Here is a 26,030-nt window from a genome sequence, read left to right on the forward strand (position 1 = left end):
GGTTGTGTTTATTGAATGAGGCTATCTGATAGGCTTCAATATTATAGCATAAGCTACTATGTGAGAGAAAGGATGCCAGCTTCTGGCCTGAGCCAGCTCCCTTTTTTGAACAGAGACTTGCTGGGACATTACTCTGTGTACAACCGTATACGTCACCTCAGGCCCCTGGTGCCACACTGGACCTTTTTACAATCTGGAGAGCACAAACCAACCATACACAGCCAACAATTAATGATGGTGAGAAAAATGGGACTCAGCAATCCTATAATACTACAATAGTGTAGTCCCCAAACGGTTTCTGATGCTGGCATCGTTTATTGGACAACTATTTGTTGACCATCTATTATGCGCCAGGCACAGAACTGAAAGTGGAGGACAGAGTTATGACCAAGACAGACAGTCTCTGTCCTCACTGATGTTTTAGTCAGAGAGAAAGATAGACATTAGCCTACCCACCAAGAGAATTAATTAGAGTTGAGGTAAGTTGTAGGGTGGATGTTGGAAAAGCTTTTTACCAGAAGATCTAAATCTAACCTCGGCTGGAGTAGAGAAGTGACAACATGAAATATAAGTAGGAATTCATAGGAATCAGTTGAACCGAAGTAGGGTGTGTGTATGTGCGTGCATACATGTGTAAGAGACAGAAGGCCAGGGCAAGTATTTCAAGGAGAGGCAACAAAGGCCCTGAGGAGGAAAGGCGTTCAGGGTGTTGGAGGAATGAATGAAGCCAGGGTGGCTGAGGCAGTAGTCAATGGGGGAGAGAGTGACAAGGGTGAGACTAGAAAGATGGGCAGGAGTTAGACCCTCCTCAAGATTGTGACCTTCACTAACTACTGCCATTGGAGAAAGCACTACAAATAAAGCAGAGCAGCTACGGCCAAGTAAGTGTGAGCGGCAAGGGTGTGGTGTTGAGTGAAATGTCTCATGTTCACATTTTCTCTCACCCCAAAAGAAAATTCTTCCTGATTCTAGGGAACAAATTGAGAAAGCAGACACATTTAATGATATAATCACTAAAAATATATCATCCTAACCTTTTCTAAAATTGCATGCCTTTTTACTCACAGGGACTTCCAAAGCCCTTCACACGGGGGAAGGCAAACAGAACTGAGCACACAGTCAAGTGTGTATCAGGCACTGACCTAGTCCCTTTTAAAGTACATGCTCTTATTTTAATCGTCACATAATTTTAAGATAAACCCCTCATGTAAAACAAGACATGTTTTCTTAACCAAGAAAACAGACAGCAAGTAAATTGTCCAATATCCGAAAAACACCAAGAGGCCTGAATTCTTGTCCATCTGACTCCAAAGACAAAGGTCTTTGTCCACATTGATCCACCCTCCGGTCAAAATGGGGTCATCACTTCAAACATTTGGTATGAAAAGCATAGTGATGGTTTTATGTACATTGCCAAAGATTAAAACACTGAATTGTGGAGAATTCAAATCTATATATATATATATATATATTTTTTTTTTTTTTTTGGTAAGCAAGTACCTCTCTTTCCTTTTATCTTAAATGAAAGGGTTCCTTTGTCATATATACTATTCCATAAATATCTTCCACTCTAACCTCCACCCCAAACTACTGATCTTTACCCTCTAGTGTGCCTTCAACAGTCAATCTGAATTCTCTGAGAATATTGGGATTCTTCTCAGTACAAGGGAAGATCCATTATCTGCAAGAAGATGCTTCTGATGTCGATACCAGTGGCTTTCTGGTCCCTTCCAATGCAGCCCTTCGCTGCTGTCCCTCTTTCTTACCTGCTGTCAGCCTACTAATCACTCCTCTCCCTTCACCACCATTCCTACCATTCTTTTCCTTCCCCCTCCCACTTCCTTCTCCATCTTTTTCAGGCACCTTTCCCATACCCCTGAGGCTTTCTAGAAGTAAGCTGACCTTTTGTAGACACTACCAGCCATTCCCTTTCCACCAATCACAGTAGAGGAGCCTTCAGTGTTTCTCTGCTATACTTATCTGTGCTGGTTGGTGATAGGGCTACTGTTCACCAAAGAAGTGGATGGTTCTTGCTCTTCAAAAAGAAGAAAAAGGAAAATGAGCTATTTCTGGGATGCACATAGGAAGCCTATACTTGGAATTCCAGGAGGCTGCTGTCTGGAAGATGAAGAGTTATATTTATGTATATGCATTTTTACTGCTACCACCTGCAAAATGTCAACAACCAATACTTTGAAGGACTGCATCTTTCTTGGTATTTCTGAATTCATTTGTGGGGTAGGGGTGTAGGTATTGTTTGTTATTTGGTGGGTGGTTTGGGTTTTGCTATCTTCATCAACAACTCATGGTACAACTTCTTCAATTTATCTTCTATAAGATTTTTCTGTACTTCACAATTTAACAGGAAAGCAAACACATTTCTATTGTGACCTGTAAAAGCAATTAAACTATATGAAAATAAGTAAATCCTCTCAAAAAAGTCACTACTCAAGGATGACAGAAAACATCAAAAAACAAGTTGAGAACTTAAAGCTAAACATAAGTTTACTAATGTGTTAATTGTTCATGAGTATGAGACAATTCATGACTTTCAGCCATATATCTTGGCATGTTATATCATATTGAATATTATAAACAATTCTGAAACAATGTTGAGATTAGCCATTTAAAAAACCCTGAAAGGGGCGCCTGGCTGGCTCAGTGGTTGAGCCTCTGCCTTTGGCTCACATCATGATCCTGGTGTCCTGGGACCAAGTCCTGCATTGGGGAGCCAGCTTCTCCCTCTGCCTATGACTCTGCCTCTCTCTGTGTGTCTCTCATGAATAAATAAATGAAATCTTTAAAAAATAAAATAAAATTCAAAAATCAAAAACCCTGAAAACTGCTCACAATATCTAGAATACAATTTGTCTATTCCAAAAATGTGATGATAAATATGTTAATTAATTTATCTATTCTATATTTTATAAGATATTATATAAATAATATTACATAGCATATTACATAATTAATTTATATATGCTATCAATTTATTTTTGAGTTTTAATATTAAATATTTAAATATATAATATGATATATACATTCACATTCACAACAGCTTTCACTAGCTCTTCAGACATTTCCCTAAATAAGACAATCTCTTAGTTCTTTTAAGTTAGAGAGCATGAACATTACCACAATGAATGATGCATTGCAACACGTAAGCTTTATATCTAAATTAATATAGAGAAAGCAGGCTTCATTCACAACTAAGTAAAAGTCAATCAATCTAATATCATATCTCAAATTTCTGCCTCAACTGTGATTCTCATGAGGTGTTAATGTTTTTTGTTTGTTTGTTTGTTTGTTTGTTTGTTCTTTCAGTTACTTTTTTTTACAGGGAAGGAGAGATTTAAAGTACCATTCTGAAAGTCATGTTCTGAATAGGGAATTTATAGATTAAAGGAATATGCTTTCTTTCTCTCTAGAAATTCAACCTTAAGGTTTGTAGTTACTGTATTTCTAGTAACTACAGAGTAAAGGTTTCTCTTACCTCCCCAAGTATTTTATTCAAAAAGAAAACCACCAAAAGCAACCCTAATAAACAAAGGGTCCAAATCTCACAGGCAGTACTTCTCCCAGTGGTATGGGCTGCTTACAATGGAAGCTCTCATGAAGAAACTAAGATGCACTGGGGGGTTTAACTCACCAGTGTCATTCACCACCGGGAGGACAGCACAAAACCATCTCTTAGGAGAGTTTAACCTATCTGCTAACAAGAGGAAGTCATTCATCGAAAAGTCAGTCCTGGTTGTCTCCTTGGCAGTTCATATTACTAAAAAAGCAGTAGCTGAACTGAAAAGAGGAATTCACATAAACCTGCTCTGAGAAGACTCTTCTTATTTCTGGTGAAAAGCACTGTGATATTTTACATGTTTTAGCTCTTGATATCCAAAACATTTAAATTGATAGGCCTTTTAAATCTATGACCATGAACTAAGGACTTGCCAATATTTCTAATGGAAGTCTCCAAAAGTACATAACAATACATATATCGACTTCTTGTTTCAATAAGTATCAAGATTAATTGTCCCTGTAAAGGTAAGTAAATATTGACAGAGGTTTCACTTTGGTCCATATTTTCCATTCAGGTCAATAAATCTTGGTATTCACCTCAACCAAAGTCAATATCAAATGATTATTAATTCATGGCATATTCGACTAGGAGCCAAAACTACAACTTAACATATAGAAACATAGTCCTGTGACCAATTTATGTTCCAAATAAATACGTGGAGTGAAAAGTCACTGAATTGTTTCACATATTAAATAGAAATAAAAGTAAAACCTATAGTCACCAGGAATATGAAAGAATCTGTTGTTATTCTATTAGATTTGGATTTGCCTAAAACACAATTTTAAAAAAATTTTGTCTCTTTGTTTATAAATACCATTCCCACTTCACTTACTGATGAGTTTGTATATAGATCAATGTTTATATGAGAAAAAAGAAAAGAAGAGAGAAAGAAAAAGAAAGAAAATTTTAAAAGAGAATAAAAAGAAGGGAAAGGAGGAAAGAAAGAGAGAAGAAATAGAGTTGAAGGAACCAGAGAAGACATTGGTGAGAAGAATTATGAAAGACATAAAAAAAATTTTTTTAAAGAAAAAACTTAAGAAGCAGAGAGTAATAGAACCAGAGAGAAACAAAATTAAAATATCACCACTGATTAACTGTGTATTTTCATGAATTTCAGCAAGAAGATATTTATTTCTTTCCAATATTCCCCTCCATTTAAAAAGATACTTCTGTCCAACTCTAGTGAATTAAACATCATAAATATTCTAGGTTTTCATTCAAGATTTAAAATGCAAAAAGCTTAAAAAAATAAATAAAATGCAAAAGGCTTGTGTAAATAACTCAAAGAAAATTTAGAGCAAATATGTTTTACACAGTAAATTTTGAACAAGTTCATTAAAGTTTTCAGGGATTGAGTCATCTCAGGTAATACTGGGAAAAATAATTAAATATTACTAAGAGGCGGATGGTTCTTATGAAATTATGTCACGCTTTACTTTCATGAAGCCACACCAATATTTGAAGACAGCCTGCTTGAAAGAACATGCTCATCAACACTAGAAATTGACAAGCATATCAAAAGAGTTACTGATCTTTATAGTGTTCAAGCCCACATATATTTGCAGTAAAGCAAGCACCAAGACTGAAAACATTAGCTATTTGATATTACCCACGACGGGCTTTGCCCATTAACTAGGCTTTGAGTCCACATTCCTGACGCACTGCATTTCTGCTCTTCATTGCTGCTCTTTCAAGTCAAAACAAGGTTAAAAACATCTGTCTTTGCCTTTCAAAATTTGCTATTAGCCAGAACTTTCTGATTAGTATCTATATTAACTAAGTGCTGTATATTCAATAAAATACTTTAAATGCAAATTTACCTTAAACATTATATATTTTCTAAGAATTATGAGCCATTCATTGGCTTAAATTTACCAACCAAAGAGAAGCAACGGTAACTTAGAGGAGTGGTTTACAATATAGCATCTCCAGATATCTGAGACACTGCTTCAAATCACTAGGAGAGTTTGGGAGGTGAAAGGAAAATGGAGAGCATCTCACCCAACATCTTCAAAATAAAAAGAAGGAAACCAAAGCAAAGAAACACACACACACACACACACACACACACACACACACACACAAAACCACCCAGCTCAAGCATTTTGCACCTAGCAGAAGCAAAATGAGAATCTGTTCTATTTTACTTAAAAAGTTGCATAATCAGACCTACTTCTTTAACTTTTTAAAACTTTCCAAAAGGCAATTCAACAATTAAATATACAACATTACAAATATACAGCGTTTCACTAATATCTCCCAACTCAGGTGACTTTGAAACATGTAAGATTTTAGCCTAAAACGTAAGTTTAATTCTTTCTCCAAAGTTTTTGTATACACACACACACACACACACACACACACACATATTATACACATACAGTACTGGAACGTATACTAGTATATATTATTCTTTAAAAGCAAATTATTCTTTAAAAGCAAACAAATGGGGGATCCCTGGATGGCTCAGCAGTTTAACGCCTGCCTTCGGCCCAGGGTGTGATCCTGGGGTGCCGGGATTGAGTCCCACATCAGGCTCCCTGCATGGAGCCTGCTTCTCCCTCTGCCTGTGTCTCTGCCTTTCTCTCTCTCTCTCTCTCTCATGAATAAATAAATAAAATCTTTTTTTAAAAAAAGCAAACAAATAAGCCAATAAACAACAATAAAAACAGATGAAGCTTCAGAGCAGATGCCTAACTCAATTCTTAAATAATAGTAAAAGTTAACCAAGAAAAGGAGAGTAGGTAATAATAAAGCAGAACATGCAATACCATTGAAACAAGAGAGTTCATGACATATTCCAGAAATGATCAGTTCTTCAGCTTCACCATAAAGTATCTTTGAAAGAAAAGTAAGAGTGGAGATCAGAAAAGAAAAAGCAGGACTCACTTTTTCCAAGTGGTTGGAGTTTATTCCATAGCTTTATGGTACACCACTGAAGGATTAATATGATCAAAATCTCCTTTAAGAAACATTATTTGTCATCAGTGCTGATGGTATGTAAAAGAAAATGACCCTGAATACATGGAAATCTGTTGAAATCATTCTTCAATCATCTAAGAGGGAAAAGATGCCTGGACAACTAATAGATTTGGGTTATAAAGACTTAGAAAAAAGCTATATCCTAGAATTTAGGCTTGGAGTAGAGAATGAGGAATAGGCGTATAAGGTTGAATATGAATTCAGTTTGGAATTCCCAAACTGCAGAAACAAAATTAAATGTAGGCTCTACAAGATTCCCTCTGATAGAATCTTATGAAGATGAACTCATTGCCCCATATTACAAAACATAACAGAAATATTCCTTCAAGAGACAGAATCAGCAGACACAAAGAACTTCAGTATTAAACATAAGCCAGTAAACCAATAGTATAATCTGATAGGAGCAGTAAGATAAATTTCCTTAATAATAACAAATGTAAAATAAGAATCGAAAACCAAACAGAAAAAAAAACATGATATTTTTTAATGACAGATTTTTTTAAAGAAGCAAAGAGAATTTCTTGAGTTTGAAAATATAGCTACTGTAAGGAAAACATCAATAAACCAGCTAAAAAGAGTGAAAACTGAAGAGAACAGAATGGAATGCAATGCAACAGAGGACCTCAGAAAATCCCCTGAATGAGTTGAAAAGAAAAATACCAAAGAAAAGTTAAGAGCTATCAAGGATAGAATAAAATGGTCCTAAGTAGGACTAAGACTTCAAAACATGTTAAAAGATACTCAAAGAGATGATGGCTGAAAATTTTTCTGATTTCATAAAGGATACAACTTTTCAGGTTCAAGAACCACTAGGGGACCCATGTAGAAAAAAGTAAAATAATTCCACATTTTGACATATTATAGTAAAAACTATGAAACACCAAAAACAAAGGGAAGTAATTAGAGAGAAAGGCATAAAGCAGATTAATACAGAGGAATTTATAATAACAGATGGCAAGATCCTCAACACCAGCAGAAGGATTTAAAAATGGAATAATATAGTCAGTGTGCTGAGAGGACATAACTGTCACCCTTAAACGGTTTGATCCAAAAAACTATTACTTAAAAATGAGATAAAAGAAAGACATTTTCAGTCAAGCAAAAGCAGAGAATTTACTACTCACAGAACATTGCTAACAGAATACTAAAGAATATACTTCAAGAAAAAAATCATGCTGAACTCAGGAAGAAGGAATAAGATATAAGAAGCAATAATGAAAAAAATAAATTGGCAAACAACATGTGTCAATTTAAATCATCACTAATTGCATCAATAACAATGCCTTGTTCAGAGGTCATAAGCACAGGGTGCCGCCAAAACCCAGGGTAAGCTGGGTGGTGGGCAGTGGTGTGGGTGGGCAAAGGGAACAATCTGAGTTAACATGTTCTGCAGTGCTCACACATTTCAGAAATTGCTTAATTTCAGACTTTGTTAAATATCCGCATTAACTATTTATTAGTGCTTATTTTAAAAAAACACAAATAGAATACAATAGAAAAGAAAAAAATAAAATCAGCCAATCCTATAGGAAACATTAAAGAAGAAAAAAAGAGTAGAGGAAAGAAAGGAAGAAAAAAGAAAAAGGAAAGAAGCCAAAAGCAAAGCAACTATACAACAGAAAATTAGATGAGAGAAATAAATCCAAACAGATCCCTAATCACAATAAGTATAAGTGGACTAGAAAAAAAAGAAAATGACAGATTTTCTTTAAGAAACAAAATCCAACTATATGCTCTTTAGGAGAGATGTATGCAAAAAAGGAAAAAGTCTCAGGTGTTTTGGAAGTGAATGAAAAAGACATTAACAAAAGGAAGCTGGAGTAGCTACATTAATATAAAACAAAGCAGACTTCAAACAAAAGTCAATATTCCCTAATGATTACAAAATGATAAAAGAAAAACTCTACCAGGAAAATACCATATTTTGGATTCGTAGGTACTTAATATCTTATCTCCAAACGCATGAAGGAAAACTGATAAAATTACAAAAAATACATTGATAAGTTCGCAATTATAACATCAAATTTCAACACATTTCTCTCAATAATTAATAAAGACCCCAAAATATAAGGAACACAAGATTTGAATAGCATAATTGACAAGTTTGCTCTAATGGGTATAGACAAAAGTCTGTACTCCAAAATTATTTTTCCAGCTCATGTGACATATTTATAGACTTTGCCACCTTTAACCACAAAAAGCACAGTATAATAAAAATCAGTGATAAAACTATAACAAAAGTCATTTGCTTAGAAGTTTTAAAACATATTAAATAATATGTGGATTCAAAGAGAAATGATTTTGGAACTTATAAAGTATTTTAAACTAAAAATATTGAGAACATTATATATCAAAACTTGTGGAGAGCAGCTTAACTAATATTAGAAGAAATTTATAGCCTTAAATGTTTATATTATAAATGAAGCAAATGAAAACCAATGAATAAGGAGTCCAATTGAAAAATTGAGAAAAAGGTGAGCAGGATAAAAAGAAAAGGTTTTTTTAAAGAGAAGACACCTATAAAGCTAATAAAGCAGACAAAATTTTGGCATTTAGATTAATAAAAAAGAAAGAGGCAAAAATAAAAACATAGTAACTTAAAAGGAGACCTACAGAAATAGACATTTTTCAATGCTGAAGCAAATACCACGAACAAGTATATGCCAATAAATTTGAAAATCTGGACAAAAGAATAATTGCTTAGACCAACAAAACTTACTAATGTTGACTCAAGAAGGAGCAAATCCAAATATAACCTTTAAAAAACTTAATGTATGTAATCAAATTAAATGTAATATGTAACTGGTTGCCAAAACACATCAACCAAGTATTAAAGAATTTTTAACAAACCTTCAAGTACTAGTAATCCCATCTTACAAAAACTATTCCAGAGAACAGATGGAGAAAGCGACAAGTCATATCCATTTAAACAAAAATATAATGGGATTTTTGGTGAAGCTTGACCAACTGATCCTAAAATTCATATGGAAGTACAAATGACTAAGACAATTGTGGGGAAGACAAAAAAGATCTGCCTTACAGATATCAAGACTTACTGTAAAGCTGTAGCAGTTGAAAAAACTAGTGTTAAACATCAGGACAAAAAAAGAGACCAATGATCAGAATAGAGATTCTGGAAACAAACCCACACATCTGTGAGAACGAGTACACAAGTGGAAGAAAGATGAATTGTTTGATAAACAGTTAGTCATACAAAAAGGTTAAATTGAACCCCCACTTAGTAAACGAACATTAAAAAAAGAAAAAAAAGAAAGGGAGGTGGGCAGGAGGTGGGCGGAAGGTGGGGGGACTGGGTGACGGGCACTGAGGGGGGCACTTGATGGGATGAGCACTGGGTGTTATTCTATATGCTGGCAAATTGAACACCAATAAAAAATAAATTTAAAAAATTTAAAAAAATAAAAGCCAAATTCAAACTGAAAAATTAAAAATTAAAAAAAAGAGAAAAGAAAAAAGAAAACAAAATAAAACTCAAATCATTTGCTATTGGGAGTGTGAGAAGCATGACAAATGGGAATTAGCTGGCAAATTTTAAGACACACATAAACCATGACCCAGGAATTTCCCTTCTAGGTATGTATTTACCCTAGAAAAATTTTCATACATTTGCACAAGACAGTCCAAAAGAGATGCTCGGTACAGCACTGTTTGTGACGGCAGAAAAATAGAAACAACCCAGCTCTTTTTAAAAGGAAAAAGTTAATCAACTGTGGTATATTCATAGAATGGAATGTTACACAACAGTTAAAATGAATGAATCTGTTGGACCTTTATTAGCATGAATCAATATCAAATATAAATATTTAGTGAAAAAAGCAAGTTGAAGAATGATATGCACAGTGAATACCACTTATGTGCATTTTTTAAAACATACCAAAAGGTCATGTATAGTTTATGGTGAGACACAGGCAGTCAAAGTATAAACACAAACATAGAAATACCTCACACCAACTCCAGAATATCAGAGAATGGGCTTCTAACTACATCTTTAACATTTTATTTCTATTTCTTTCTTTTAAGAGAGTTCATTAGCAAATAGGCAAAATGCTAGTATGTGGATATATAGATATTTTTATCCTATTCTTTTTCATATACTTGAAGCACTCACAATTTAAAATAAAACAAATTACTAAGAATATATAAGATAAAAAAGAAAACAGATATTTCCACCTAAAAATCCTACCCACATGACTGTTTGCTGCACTTAGCCCTAGAGTTACTCTAGACAACTGCTAACCAAAGGACAAGGTTTCTAACCAAAGAACCAGGCATTTCTTCCACGTTTCATGGGTATGGACTAAAGATGATGCTAGAAAAGCCTCTTGGGTGATGATTACTAGACCAGGATTCTGAATATCAGTAATTAAATTAAATTAATCACATATGTGCACACACAAGCACACACACAAACTTAGCATTGTTTCACAAAAGAAAAGTGTTATAATGGAAAAATTAAAAGTAATCTCAGAATAGACAAGTCTTTGAAATGAAATCAATTTATCTTATGAAGAGATACACTTTTCTTTTTTACTTTGCCTTAGAAGAGTGAAAACTTCCCAATAAAAGACTAAGAAGAGACCAGAAGCCAATACTTGGAGAACAGTTGTCTCGGGAACATCCTCAGCTCTCAGTTACCAGCCAGAGCCTAGATGACCAATAAAACCATCATTACAGTAAGATATTGGTAGCGACCTCAAGTACATTTCAGGGATTACATGACACATTTTGCATTTTCTTTATTAATTCTTCCAGTTCCATGTTCCCATAAGAAACAGAAGCTGTCCAACACTAGAAGGACAATATGCTGTGACTTTTGTCACATCCATCAATTATCTATTACCAAAAAAAAAAAAAAAAAAGTTATTTCTCTTGCTGGTTCAAGAAGTAATGGAATTCCATCCATGTTTGCTATAACTTGCCTGGCCTACTTTTGTTTAGCTCAGTAAAACATGCACAGGCCATATTTAAATATTTCAAAACACCTTTATTTGAGACTAGCATCCTTAAAAATACTGCTTCATTTTTCCAACTTGATACATTAATATTATTGTCTTCCATTCTTCTCAGTGCAGATATGCTGTCAGTTTCGTGGGGTCAGGGAAGTAACCCCACCGACTTCGAAGAATTGGAAAGGAAGATTTAATGCATAATGTTAAAAAGAAATATGAAGATACTTGGGTTTTGCAGCTAAGTGGGAGTGAGAGGAAGTTGGGACGTAAGAAGAAATTATCCCTTCATAAAAAGCAAAATATAGTGTAGTCAGTAAATTCAGTGACATCAGTCAAATCGATTGTGTGACAACACAACCTGTTGAATAAGTGGGTCACTTGTCTCTTCACCTCTGTGCCCAATTGCAAAGCCATATAGGTTTAGCCAATCTTAGGACTTGTCACCCACATAAGATCATTCCAGAATTTGCACTCAGGAATCACACAAAGATCTTTGCCTTCCACATATTTTCACTGTAAGTAGGAAATGCAAAATAACTACTTGTGACAAACACAGAATCACAAAATGATGTAAAAACTCGAGTTAAATACAGCTATTTAACTTATGTGTGCGCAATACTACTATTATATAATCCTACCTATCTATAATACTATTTTTGGAGAAATAATATGAAGTGAAAATAATCCAAATTTAGAAACATAAGCATGCCTATCTCTCTTTTCATATTTAATAGAGTAGAAAGCAATATTCAGAACTAGGTGCAGTCTTGAGATTCAAGCATTGAGACTTTTACAAAAATGTATCTACGGCACTAGATCGTATCATTTTTCCTTCGCTTGCAACTGTACCATGCAAGTCATTCATTCATTCAAAAAGACATTTGAGCTGGGTACCAAGCACAGAGGCTCAAAAACAGAGCTCACAGTTAACTTACAAGTTATAGTTTATTTGATTGAGCAGCATGCCTTCTAAAACTTGACTCTAAATATCTGTGCAACACTATGTCATTTTATTTTCCTCATCTTTGGAAGGAATCATTGAACTTTCAATCGCTCATGAGACTCGAATGGTGCTACTCCCATGTCGGACAGCACCTGGAGCTCTCACCAGTAACAAAACCACAAGCTGCCTCCTTCACTTTACAGCTCCCCTCGGATCTGAATCATCATTGCACTCTGCTTTGAGCAGTGTAACATACTCTTAAAAAAAAAAAAAAAAAAGAAAAAAAGAAAAGAAAAGAATATGTGCTGGGTAAGCTCCTCAGATGGAAAATGATTTAATCTGTAGTAACATTTGACTGTGCATATAATGCTGTGTGAAACAGAAGCAACCCTGACATTTTATGAATAGGGAAATGAGCGAGCGTGTTAAAGAAGGCTTGACAGCGAGAATGAAAGAATGAAGATTCAACTTAAGCTGTTGAAAGCCTAACAAGATAAAGACAGGCAGGAAAGACTCTCCTTAAATGTGATGAAATAAGGCCTGAAGGGATGGAACGCTAGAGAGATTGACGAGGATACACTTTGAAACAGAAGATGAATGTGTTCAACCTGACAGTAACATGTGGTTAAATTAATCAAAGTACCCATAGCCTTAAACGGGAGGAAAGCCTACAGATTTATGCAGCAATCATCTTTGATGGTAGGTAGGAAGTTTGAGATCTCTGAAGCAGGTGGAGCTTTGGGGAGAAAATAACTGTGATGGTGACACAATTCCCTTCACCTAACACGAACACCTCATGACCGAGGGCGTGACGGTCTTCTCTGCTTTCCTTATATTTGATTTCCCTCACTTCACAATGTAAAACAGGGGACTAATGGCAGTTCCTGCTGCCCAAAGGGAATATTTAATTTTAAGTGAATTTGTTCTTGGGCTTTTTAATGATGAATTTTTACGGGGAACATCTTCAGAAAGTAAGCCTATAGGTAAAATTAAGAAGTTGACAGTTGACACTGTCCAGTTCTTCCTCTCGAGCTCCCAAAGGCATGATGCTTCCCCAAATACAAAGCCCACCCTCTGCTGTACTCTTAATCCCAGCCACTCTGCCTTGCAAAAAAAAATGCTTCTCATGAAGCCAGATGCCACAAATTCTAACCGCTGAGGACACTATTAAAGCAAGGAACAGATAAAAAGAAATCTTTTCAAAACATTCTCAAGGATAAGCACAGAAATAAATTAGCCCTGGCCTAAGTAAAATGGCCAGCTAATCAGAACACCCCACTGAATATACTCATGGCTGAAGTCTTATTAGATACTGTTGAGATCCTCCTTTCTTCTACCTGTGTTAACGACATAAGAGGATCATCTTTTAAAGCAGTTATCCTTCGAGGGAGGGTAGAGGCTAGTGATGGCTCCTGGAGCATCTGTACTTTGTAAAGGTTCCCCATCTGGTGATTGATTCCTCCTGATGCTCCAAATTCCCATCTGAGAATCCCTGCCTTACAGGGAAGAAAGCTTTTTTTTTTATCTATTAAACTGTCCCACTCATGGTGCCATTCACCTTCAATTTTCTCATTAAATATTGATGGGGACGCCTGGTTGGCTCAGTGGTTGAGCGTCTGCCTTCAGCTCAGGGCGAGATCCTGGGGTCCTGGGATCGAGTCTCACATCAGCTCCCTCCTGGGAGCCTGCTTCTCCCTCTGCCTGTGTCCCTGCCTCTCTCTGTGTGTCTCTCATGAATAAATAAATAAAATCTTTTTAAAAATACAAATAAAAATCAATGTCAATGACAGAAAGAATGGAAGAGAGTTGACAGATGGCCACAGTGAGGATGGAGAAGAGAAGCCCATTTGAAACTCGCATTTGATTAGATCTTTCCCATTGTAGTTGAGTCACTGCCCCCCACCCCCACCCCGGGAGATGGATTTGGAAGACACCTGGTCACCATGCTTCTCTTCATAGTCCTTCATACAGTTTAGGACAGATCTTAAGTCACCTCTAAACCTTCTCAATACCAGTAATCCTGATTCCATTCATCTTTTTTCATCAGTGCTGTTTTCCAACCCGTTAATCATTTTCATTGCTCTCCTCTGGACCCTATCCAAGTTCTCCACGTATCTTTAAGCTTCTGTGAATTATGTGACCGGTTTATAGCTCTGATAAGCCTGGGTGGTGAAAAAAGTAGAATCTCATCACAACAGACTATAAATGTATGGGGGGGGGGGCAAGGATGAAGGGGCAGATAGTTCAATGGAATGGGAAATTTGAATGTAAATATAATATTCACTTAAGTCTTTATTTCTTTGTAACTGTTTCTAAACACAGCACTTTAAAATATTCTGAGCCATAATTAGTCTTTATTTTATATGGATATCTTTTTAGTGCCAACCAATGCCCTGTTCTTTTAGGAATTAGAGAGAAGACACCATATTTTTTAAGAGGTTAATTGTTCCTTGAGTGGAAATAGCTTTTCAATTACAAAGAAGCGCCACTATGAAAGAAGTACTCATGAAAGACGAAGAAACGAGGTTATGTCCATCATATTTCCGATATTCATTCTTTCTATGGCTTCCCAAATGAAGCCAAGTGGCCTGATCCTGAATCTATGGGTAGTTTGGATATTGCTCTCAACAGTCAGAAACTATGAACCAATTATCCCAAAAGCTCTTCAGATTTCAAAATCGTCAACCAGGTTGTACTTATAGGAGGCAGCAAGGCACAGTGACAACGACTGGTGGCCAGCCACTTTCAAGCCTGGAACTTGCAGCAACTCTGGACCCTTCTTTGAGCCTCTGAGACAACAATAGGAGCGCATCGTAAACTTGATGTGGCATTTGGTGAGAACAGTGCCTGGCACAGAGTAAGCACAATGACGCAGCCAGAAAAGGAGTTGCCTACAGTTGTAAGCCATGAGCGTGAGAAGCATACAGGGACATGCAAATCTATTCCCTTGGAGAAGCAATTCTTATACCAGGGCCTTTTCAAGCAAGATAAAGCACAGTGGTTATGGGAAAAATAAAGAGCAAAGAAAATGCTGCCATGGTCAACAGCAGAACACCTCACCACTAAAAACACACCAGACATCTGCTGAGCCTGACAGGAGTCAACTGGAATTCGGCAGATAGGCAGCTGCCTCTGTGAGACTTAAAGATTCCCTTGAAGAGAGACACCACACCCGTCTTTGGAAATATATTCCCATGTTAGAACCAGACATGCATATGGAAATTATTATTATCCCTTGGCTGAGGACTTGAGTTATAAAACATTTGTAGTGTTTGTAACCTAAAAAAAAAAAGGGATTTCCTCAAATTTGCTAAAACCGTCTCATTTTTTTTAGTTCCGCCATTATCCACACTTCATTTGAGATCAAGTGAATTGTCAAATTAACATGTTTTTGCAGGAAGCCGATTCAGTTACTTCCTTAAAGAGAACGCTGCTCTTCTGAGGGTTATCAGCAAGCTGCTGCTCTGGCTTCTTGTGCCAGGTGCCCTTCCTGACTGGCCATTTCCCCTCACGCTGGAGATAACCCTGCAATGACTCCAAATTCTTTCATTCAGTATCTAATTCCATCTCCATCAGAAAGCCTTCCCTGGAACATGGCTGGACTGACCCATTTACATGTCTTGGTTCATTCCTAAGATCCCAAGCTGACTTTGGGTTGAACTTCAGTAGGAAATCCAAATCATGTGACAATCAGGAGGAAAATAATGGCATTTTCTTGATTCCATTTTTTTTAAACATATAATAATGAATACTTATGTATAGGTAACTGTGATGATTGCTGAAAAATTTTCTTTGGAATCCACTTAAGATAGACTATATTCCATAAAACAGCTAATCATGCATAAACTTTAAGAAAGATTTTTGGTCCCCTTTTCATTAGAACTATTACCTTATTTCTGTCCTTTTTACTGCCAGTGTTCCCTCCTGACAAAGAAGTCTATACATTCATATGTCAAAAATGGTCAGAATTTTTATCTCCTTAACCCCTTGCAGTCTGACTTTGCCATTTCTTTCATGGCAGCATTATTCTCCCTATCTACCAATTCATATTTGATTTCTCCTCCCTCCCTACTTCCCACATACAGTTAGCAACCAAGTCCTGCTGATTCTTCTCACTATGCCATTCTTTCTATTCCCATCACCATGACCTAGTCCAGGCCCTTACCATTTATTCCCAGAGTTTCTTTTGCCATTGCCCACTGACCAACTCTCCAAATCTTCAGTTTTTCTCTGTTACAATTCATCTTGCATACCTCTGCCAAATTAAACATCCTAAAGCATAATTCTGATGGTATCGCTTCACATTTCAGACATTCCATTAGCTCTCCACTATGTCTAAATAAAGTGCAGCTTCAACTCATATGAGGCCAGTGTGTTTGTTGAGTGAATGAGCACAAAAATACCACATGTAGGCTCTAGTAACTAATTCACTATTTACTGAAAAAAGGCCAAAAGAGAGGTTTGGTTTGATTTGGTTTGGTTTTGTGTCTTAAGCCAAGGTTCCCCATATATTCTGTTCATGACTTCAGAAATATTTGAATTATGACTGATAAATCATCTGAAAAGGAGAAGTTACCATTTTGCATTTTATCTTCTCTAGATTTTTAAAAACCCCTTCACACTTCAACTGAGTCTACCCTTTATTTTCTATTCCTTAGATATGAATGTTCTCTCTATTGATTCTTCTTTATGAATGTTGACTCTAATAAGGAGGTCTGAAGTTCAGGGTGACAAATTACACAATTCATCCCAATGTTTCCAATTTTTTTTTCATTTCAGTTAAATGTAATGTGAACATATCATACCCTGAAATAATTTTTTAAAAATTGTAAAAACATATTTTACCTTTGTGGAAAATGTCTATCCAAAATAAAAGTTAAATACAATTTAAATTCTATAAAAGATAACAGACAAGAATGGCAGTGTGAGCACATGTCAAAAGTGCCCCTATTCAATGAAAAATAACAGATAACTCTTTTTAAAACATTTGAAAGTATAATTCTGTTCAAAAGCAAGAAAGAAAGTTTTCCATGGCCCATGAAAGAAAAGTTAATCTATAACAATAAAGGGACTTTTTCTGGGTTATGGCCAAAAAAAAAAAAAAACCAGTGGGGATTATGTTTCACTGTTCATATAAGAAAGGGCCTAAATATGCCCCACAATGAACCAAGCACTCCATATGTAGTCAAAGTTATAACCTCATTCCCAGTCTCTGAACAAAGGGCAAAATTGTTTTAACTACATTATCACAAGACCCAGTACAACTGAGGCAACTGCTGACTTGCCATACAGAAAAGAATGTGTTGTAGAAAATTCCCATATGAGATAAGCTCTTAAAAAAATAAAGTCACAAAAGAGAATCTGCACTGTAAAAGACAATCAATAAAATCAATAGAAAGAAAAACTATGAAAAATAGAAATAACTCAGTAATCTGAAAAGAACTTGTGAATAATGATGGTTAAAATTCTCAAAGAGGAAAAGGAGGACTAACAACAATGAAACAATGTTGAGTTATGAAATAATGATAGTTATGAAAAAGAACCCAACTGGAAATCTTGAAATGTAAAAATATGAAATAAAAAATCCAAAATATCTGATACAAAGAAAACTATTGAGCTGAAGAGAAAATTAGTTAACTTAAAAATGGAACTGAATAAATCTCACAGAATGTCAAGAGATAAAGAAATTGAAATAAAGAGGAGAGATGTGAGAATATATATATGAATATATAAATATGTATATTTAGATGTATGTGTATATAAACTAGAAAGAGAATAGAAGAGAGACATTGAAGAAGTCATGGCTGAAAGTTTTCCAGAATAAAAAGTAAATAAATAGAGAGAGAAAGAAAGACCTGGAAGAGTCATAAACATGATCAAAAAAGAAGGATCCAAACCCAGCAACACTGTAGTGAAAACCTTCATAAAATCAAGGTTAAAGAGACAAATCTTAAAAACTTCAGAGAGGAAAAGACAAGATTACCCACAAAAGAGAATAATCAAGACGACAGAATTGTCTCCTCAACAACCAGAGCTGCTAAAAAAACAATGGAGGAATATCCTCAAAGTGCCAAGGAAAAATAACTGAACCAGAATTCCATATCCAGTCAAACCATCAATCAAGAAAAGGGGCAAAGGAAGATATTCTAGACTTACAAGGACTACAGAAGTTAACTATTTGTGAATTGTTGCTAAAAGAGATATTAAGCTATATATTTCAATCTAGGAGGAATAAAAGAAAAGGAATGCAAGGAACAACAGTGAGCAAATAAGTCAGTAAAACGGGATGAAATATCTGAAGTATTGATAGTTTCAAAAGAAACTACAACTAAAATTCTAGAAAACAGTGAGGGAGATGGGAGTCAATGGCTAGGGCATTAAAGAGATCAAAAGGATATTCTAAAATATACTAAAAGTCTTTTTTTCTTTTCATGGAAGGAGGTTACAATACAAACCGTAGACTTTTTTAGGAAAATAAAAAATTAGGGGCACCTGGTTGGCTCAGTGGTGGAGCAACTGCCTTTGGCTCAGGGCGTGATCCTGAGGTTCCAGGATCAAGTCCCACATCGGGGTCCTTGCATGGAGCCTGCTTCTTCCTCTGCCTGTGTCTCTGCCTCTCTCTGTGTGTCTCTCATGAATAAATAAATAACATCTTAAAAAAAGGAAAAGAAAAAATTATAACATGTGTTTTGTAAAAGGTAGCCAGTAGACGAAAAGTGGGTAAAATATAGAGTTCAGTAACATTTTCTAAAGTTCTCTACCTTATGATTTTCTAGTTCCATGAATTATTTCCAGAAAAGACAAATACATCTTGTTAAAATTACAAACTTTGCTTTACAGTCAATAATGGGAACAGAGTGGAATTTCCAGATCAGACAACTGCATTCAATCATTTACATTTTATAGTTTTTAAAGTCATATTTAATAATTAGACAGTAGGTAAAGGAACAAGGCTTTAAAGAACTGAATAAAAATATTAGGAAGAGCCTACTTAAAAAAAAAAAAAAAAAAAAGAGCCTACTTATTAGATCATTGAAGCCCATCAATGGAAGCTGTTTGAAGACATAGCTGAAAGCGAAATAAAAGTGGATAAAGCACACTCACAAAAAGTTAATGATAACATCTGGCCATGTATTCCATGATAGCAGTGGATTAGGCTATCTAATGGGTATACACACCCCTCTACCTTTCCTAAGGATGATGTCCTTTTAAATTTTTCAGTCAGGGGATCCCTGGGTGGCTCAGTGGTTTAACGCCTGCCTTAGGCCCAGGGTGTGATGCTGGAGTCCAGGGATCAAGTCCTTCATCGGGCTCCCTGAATGGATCTTGTTTCTCCCTCTGCCTGTGTCTCTGCCTCTCTCTCTCTCTCTCTCTCTCTCATGAATAAATAAATAAAATCTTAAAAAAAATAAAAATAAATTTTTCAATCATTTATTAGTTATTCAGTTTCTCAATAAGGCATACAGATATCTGATTATATGTTTTAAAAAACTATATTTTAAAAATATAGAGAGAGAGAAAATTCAAAATTAGAATTTTAGATACTTCAAAATAATAATGGTATTTGTTTCTTAGTGTCATGATTATGGGTGACATTTTCTTTTCTAATATTTTTAATATTCTCTATACAGTTAACACGTATTATTCTATTTTGCCTTATCACCAGGCAAAAAAATGTGCTGAAATTTTTATATTTCCACATAAATGTGTCTTTATAAGGATTCAATTAATAAGCAAATATATAATTTTAAAGAAGGCCTTCAAAATCCAACGTAATCCATCAAATACAGAAGTAGTTTTAGTTTAGTGGATATTAGGTTTAGTTATTCACCTAACCAAAAGTCAACATATAGCATAAAACAAGATTATATAACATATTGCTTATAAAACACTAGGCCTAAATCTGATTATATGAACTAATCTCTTCCACTTACACATCACAACAGTTGTTAAAATAGTAGAGTCCCATTGGTACTAAAGACAAGTTCTAATAGTTCAAGGAAAATCAATTTGTTCTTAATTGAAGCAGAAATTAAGTTGAATGTGGTCATTTTCCAGACTTTTACAAAATCAATGCATTTGTCCATGGAATCCTCAGGAATATAACTTATTTCTCTTTCTGTTAGGGCCTATGTTAAAGTACCTACACAATTAAGCCCCTGCTGATTCAATAAAAGCACTCATTCAAAAGTGTTATTCTCAAATTTCCAATAATAACTGAGTAATCTGGAGGTTTGCTTAGAGTTTGAATATACATGCCTGGGTTCAGTCAAGCATATTAATCATTCCACTCTGTCTGACTCTGTATAATGTAATGAACACTAACAGACTTCCTATTTCCTGTATCTCATTTGTATTTTATTATACCACTAGGGCTAAAGACCAGAAAAGAAACATCTAAATTTTAAAAAATTAAAAATATGAAAAACATGGCTACTGAATTTCCTTATAAATTACCGAAAGCATTTTATACTCAAGATACAATGATGTTCTACTTAATTTTTTATCCTCACTAATTAAAAAAAAAATCTTATTGAAGACCATGTTTTTACTGAACTCTGGAATACTCATTTGGACATTGCAAATAAAATACTTTAAGTGTCATTTCTGCAAATTCCTATTACTGTATCTGGTTCAAGAAGCGAGTCTATTATTAACAACATGATGGATGCCTGGGTGGCTCAGCGGTTGAGTGCCTGCCTTCGACTCAGGTCCTGATCCTGGGATCCGGGATCGAGTCCCACATCCGGCTCCCTGCAAGCAGCCTGCTTCTCCCTCTGTCTCTGCCTCTCTCTCTCAGTCCGTGTCTCTCATGAATAAATAAATAATTTTTTTTTTCAAAACCAACATAAAAACATCCCCCCTTATGCCATTGGCAAGATTCTGATGACCAGGCTAATCATTTGCCAAGAGTCATTGTTTAAAATCTAACAAAGGTGATGGGGATTAAGGAGTGCACTTGTCCCAATGAGCACTGGGTGATGAATGAATTATTGAATCACCAGATTGTACACCTGAAACATATATAATAGTGTATATGAACTAACTGGAATTAAAATAAAAACTGAAAAAATAAAAATAAAAAAATTAAATCTAACAAAGAATTTGTTCGTTTTTGATGGATACCTTAGCTCTTATTAAGGTTATCTGGAGTTTTTCTCATCCTCAAATAGAGAATGAATGCAAGATTTCAATTAGCAAAGTTGTTTTCCATAATTATACTCAAGTTGGTTTTTGTTTTTGTTTTGTTTTGTTTTGTTTTAAGATTTTATTTATTTATTCATGAGAGACCCAGAGAGAGAGAGAGAGGCAGAGACAGGCAGAGGGAGAAGCAGGCTCCATGCAGGGAGCCTGACGTGGGACTCCATCCCAGCTCTCCGGGATCATGCCCTGGGCTGAAGGTGGTGCTAAACCGCTGAGCCACCAGGGTTGCCCAAGTTGGTTTTTGTTTTTTTTTTTGTTTTTTTTTTGTTTTAATGTATAATTATACTGAAGGATGCAATGCTGTCCAGAAGTAACTACATAATACAATTCCTGGGTCAGCCACTTAACAAATTCTAGTTTGTATGAACTGTTTACATTGAACAAAACCCACAAGGAATAACGTAGCGATAATAGTACCCAGTGCATGAGATATTTAGCATAACCACCTATATTATGTAATGAAACATTCACAAATTATAGGAAAAGTAGCATCAATTATGATCCTCAGTGTAGTTAACATCTTTTGTTTTCTTACAGCCCAGGATCTACTTCTCTTTCCCAGAGTGCTCTGATTTCCTTTTGAGCATTTACCCCTTTCCCACTGGACATAGGCATAGAATTTGAATCAAAAGTCTATCCCCTTCTTACAAGTTGGCATGTTAGCCAAGTTAAGCCAATCTTTAGGGTCCTTTCTGAGAATTTGAATCTTGAGGAGAGGATCAAAGACACTAGAAATATTTAAAGACTTTCATTTCAGCAGTAAAATCCAGACCAGATTTTTTCTGCCACAAGACCTATCAAAATTCTCCAACCCCCTTGGAATCACCTTGACTATGCCCCCATTTCCAAGCCTGGTTTTGCAGCCCTCCCTCAATACTATGTGCTCCTACACCATTCCAAGAACTTTTCTTTTACCTAAGTTGGCCAGAGCCAGTTTCTGTTGCTTACAAGCAGAACGCCCTGAAATACCCTTTTACACATGAAGCTTCTGTGATGCAGAAATTAAGTGATTTTCTCAGGGTTGCTCAACAATCAAGAGAGTGGTGACCTCAAGACTCCTAATCCAGTATTTCCACTTTGCCACAAAGATAAAGATGATCATCAAACACTTCTTAAAAATGGAGCTTAATTTTCCAATGGTGAAAATGGCTTTAAAGTTCAAAATCATTATAGGAGGGAGAAAAGCAAAGGATAATCATCTAATTTTGGATAGTCACAAGTATGTTCTTGGAAATATTAGAGAAATCTACTTCCTTCAGCAATATTTTAAGATTCTTATAAGAATATAAAGCTTACATTCAAATATTGGCTTATCAATGCCTACTATTGACTGACTGACTGACTTTCCCAAATATTTTTTTCCTGGCTCAAATGTCATATTAAAAAAAAAAAAAGATATTGCAAACTAAGTGAATTGAGAACACTAACAATAATAGCTACCATGATTTGAGTACTTATTATGTGCCAGGAAATTCATTGGCCACTTTATGTATACATTATGTTATATTATGTTATGTTATCTTACGTTATGTTTTTCATCTTCACAACAACATTGTAGGGTCAGTACCAATATATCATTTTAAAATGAGGGAACTCAGATTTAGAGATGGTAAATAATTTGCCCATGTTCACAGAACTGAGAAATGATAAAACTACAGTCTGAGACCCATATTCTTTCCATGAATACCATATACTCTCTTAGAAACATGGAGAAGGAGACACCTGGGTGGCTTAGTGGTTGAGCATCTGCCTTTGGCTCAGGGCATGATACTGGGGTTCCAGGATCGAGTCCCACATTGGGCTCCCTGAATGGAGCCTGCTTTTCTCTCTGCCCGTGTCTCTGCCTCTCCATGTCTCTCATGAATAAATGGATAAAATCTTAAAAAAAAAAAAAAAAAAAAAAAACACGGAGAAGATCTAGGTTTATCCCTTCAATTTCCAAAGGCTTAGACAAAGAAAAGGGTAATAGTATGATAGATTCTGTGATAACTAGCACTGCATAAATCATAATCAACAGAAAAAATAAATTTATATTCAGGATTTGGAAAGTTACAAGATACATATGCTAAATAGAGGATTCAAAACCTACAGTGATCAAAATGACAACATTACCCCTATTTGATGCAACAATTTGAGCCAGAAAAGTCTTCCATTTTGAAAAAGTCCAGAAATCTTTCTTCTCAGGTTACAAGGAGAAAGGGACCTTCACTTTCTCTCCTAAACGTCTTTGCCCTTCTGATGCATTTCTCTCCAAGAAGTTTAACTTATATCAATCAAAATTTCCATTTTAACAGATGTACACATCTCAAACTCAATATCCCATCCTTCACAAGGAATGCAAACCCTAATAATAAATGCAAAATGATTATTATGTGGAATATTTCTTTAAAACCTTTAGCAGTTAAGAGAAAAGGGACACACCTAAGCTTATTTTTTCCATCTGGATCCAGAACTTTAGTTCATGAGCAAAGTATATGGTATTTTTATTGGCAAGAAGAAATGTGTGATTTCAAAACATCATCTAGTAGTGCTGTAACGTAGGCCAAGGTGCTAATGAGGCATGGTGGTGAATATCGTTCTTGTAATAGTATCAATTGTTTCAATATGTAAAAATCTGTTTAAAGCTATATGTTGAACCTGTACTCATGTCTAGCCATCCTAAAAATGAATCCCACAAGTTACCAACAGGCTTAGGCTTACAATCCTCCCTGAAAATGGATCAAAAGGCACACCCTGCTCAAGATGGCTCAATAATGTCCTTTTCTGGGAAAAGGTGACAGTAGCTCACTTGAATTGGAAAGGTTGCTCAGCCTTGGTATTTGGGTGGGGAGAGATTCAACTTTGCTATGTTATATTCACTTCAACTGGGGCTCTATCCCCATGAGGGTGCTAAAATCAAGCAACCAAAATTTATTTCAGCCAATGTTTAATGAAGATGTCCTTATGATGGGATTTAAACATATATATGAGGATAATTATTTTTCCTATTTGGCTAATTGCTATATTCCTCATTAAGAAAAGCCTGTCAAATGTCTTGAAAGATTAGGTCATGGCTATTATGTGCACATACTATAATTCTATTGCATGCTCTTTTCATGTTACATCATTGAAAAGAGCTCATAAGCCAGATTCCACACTCATAAGTTCAAATACCTTTCTTACTGCACCATTTGTTTTCAGTCCATAGCCAAGAAAATTGTCCTCATCACCAACCAGCCCCATATAGTGATTTCTGGCCACCGAATTATCATAGCTGTCCTTTTCTTAACATGAGAACATAAATAAGACACAGAAGCATAGCTGGCTGATTTCACCTACATTTTTGCATCTGCAACAAATGACTGCTCCAAAAAGGAGGCTGTGCCCAAAAGGTAGGGGTGTGGGAAACAATTGGGTCGTGAGTGTTCTGTAATATAGTAGAGCTCCCTCTTTACTGTTAAATGAAAAGCAGAGATTAGACACAGGAAAACAATAACATCCAACTTCCTCTATTTATAACCTCAGCGTTTATAACAGATCTAGTAATAAATTATCCATTAAGATAAGATTCCATTGTTTCAAAAGGATATGATACCCTAAAATTCTCATAGTAGTTAAAACAGGTTTAAATAAAGTCCAAATCTTTCTCTAACCTTAGGGTAAATATTTTTTGCCAAAATGTTATAGTCACACTTTACCAAAGGCCTTCCAAAGCATCACAGTCTAATTCCACTTTTCCATGTTTTAAAACATGGTCACCATTTGCTGGAGGAGAAGAAGAAGGAGAGTCCCATGATGCTCTTTGTAGGCTCCATGTAAGCCTAGTTTTCCTCTTCATCATAACCTCCTAAAAATAAGGGGTCTTCCTCCGTCTTTATCACAAAGGTGGAACTGCAGTTCTTGAAAACCTCTCGCTGCCTTCTTTCCCAGTGTTTCTCACTTCCCATCAGTCAGAGGAAAGAGTGCCCCCACAGGCCATCATTAACCTGCCAATTCTGTCTCCAAACAAGGGGGACAAGAGCTCACTAATTTGAAGATCAAAAAGCCACTTGTCCATTATATAATTGGAATGAAAGGCAAAATGTTGCCGTTCTGAAGAGCACAGTAATTACTAGCTGTTAATTGCTCTCTCGTGGTGGCTCACTTTTAATTAAAAAGAACAGCTCGTTGCAGACCGATAAGCAATGGTGGAGACCACTGGTTTAATCAACAAAGCAGAAAAATTTGTTTCTGCCACAGCCAACAACAGCTTGAGAAATCTTCAGATGTCCAAGTGAGATTAAAAACTGTCTATTTAGTGCAGTCAGATTTTATTTTAACCAAGGAAATGACTATTTGAAGTCTTCCAATGTGAGTGTCCCCGCCACATCCCCGC

The 26,030-nt window shown here is 35.6% G+C and overlaps 1 protein-coding gene across 9 annotated transcripts in view; it reads right to left on the reverse strand.

Moving 5' to 3' along the window:
- Positions 1-26,030, reverse strand: part of MECOM (MDS1 and EVI1 complex locus) — a 552,756-nt gene that overhangs the window by 371,494 nt on the left and 155,232 nt on the right. The window lies entirely within an intron of this gene.

The sequence above is a fragment of the Canis lupus genome, chromosome 34 (genome assembly GCF_003254725.2).
Source record: "Canis lupus dingo isolate Sandy chromosome 34, ASM325472v2, whole genome shotgun sequence".
Classification (NCBI taxonomy): Eukaryota; Metazoa; Chordata; class Mammalia; order Carnivora; family Canidae; genus Canis; species Canis lupus.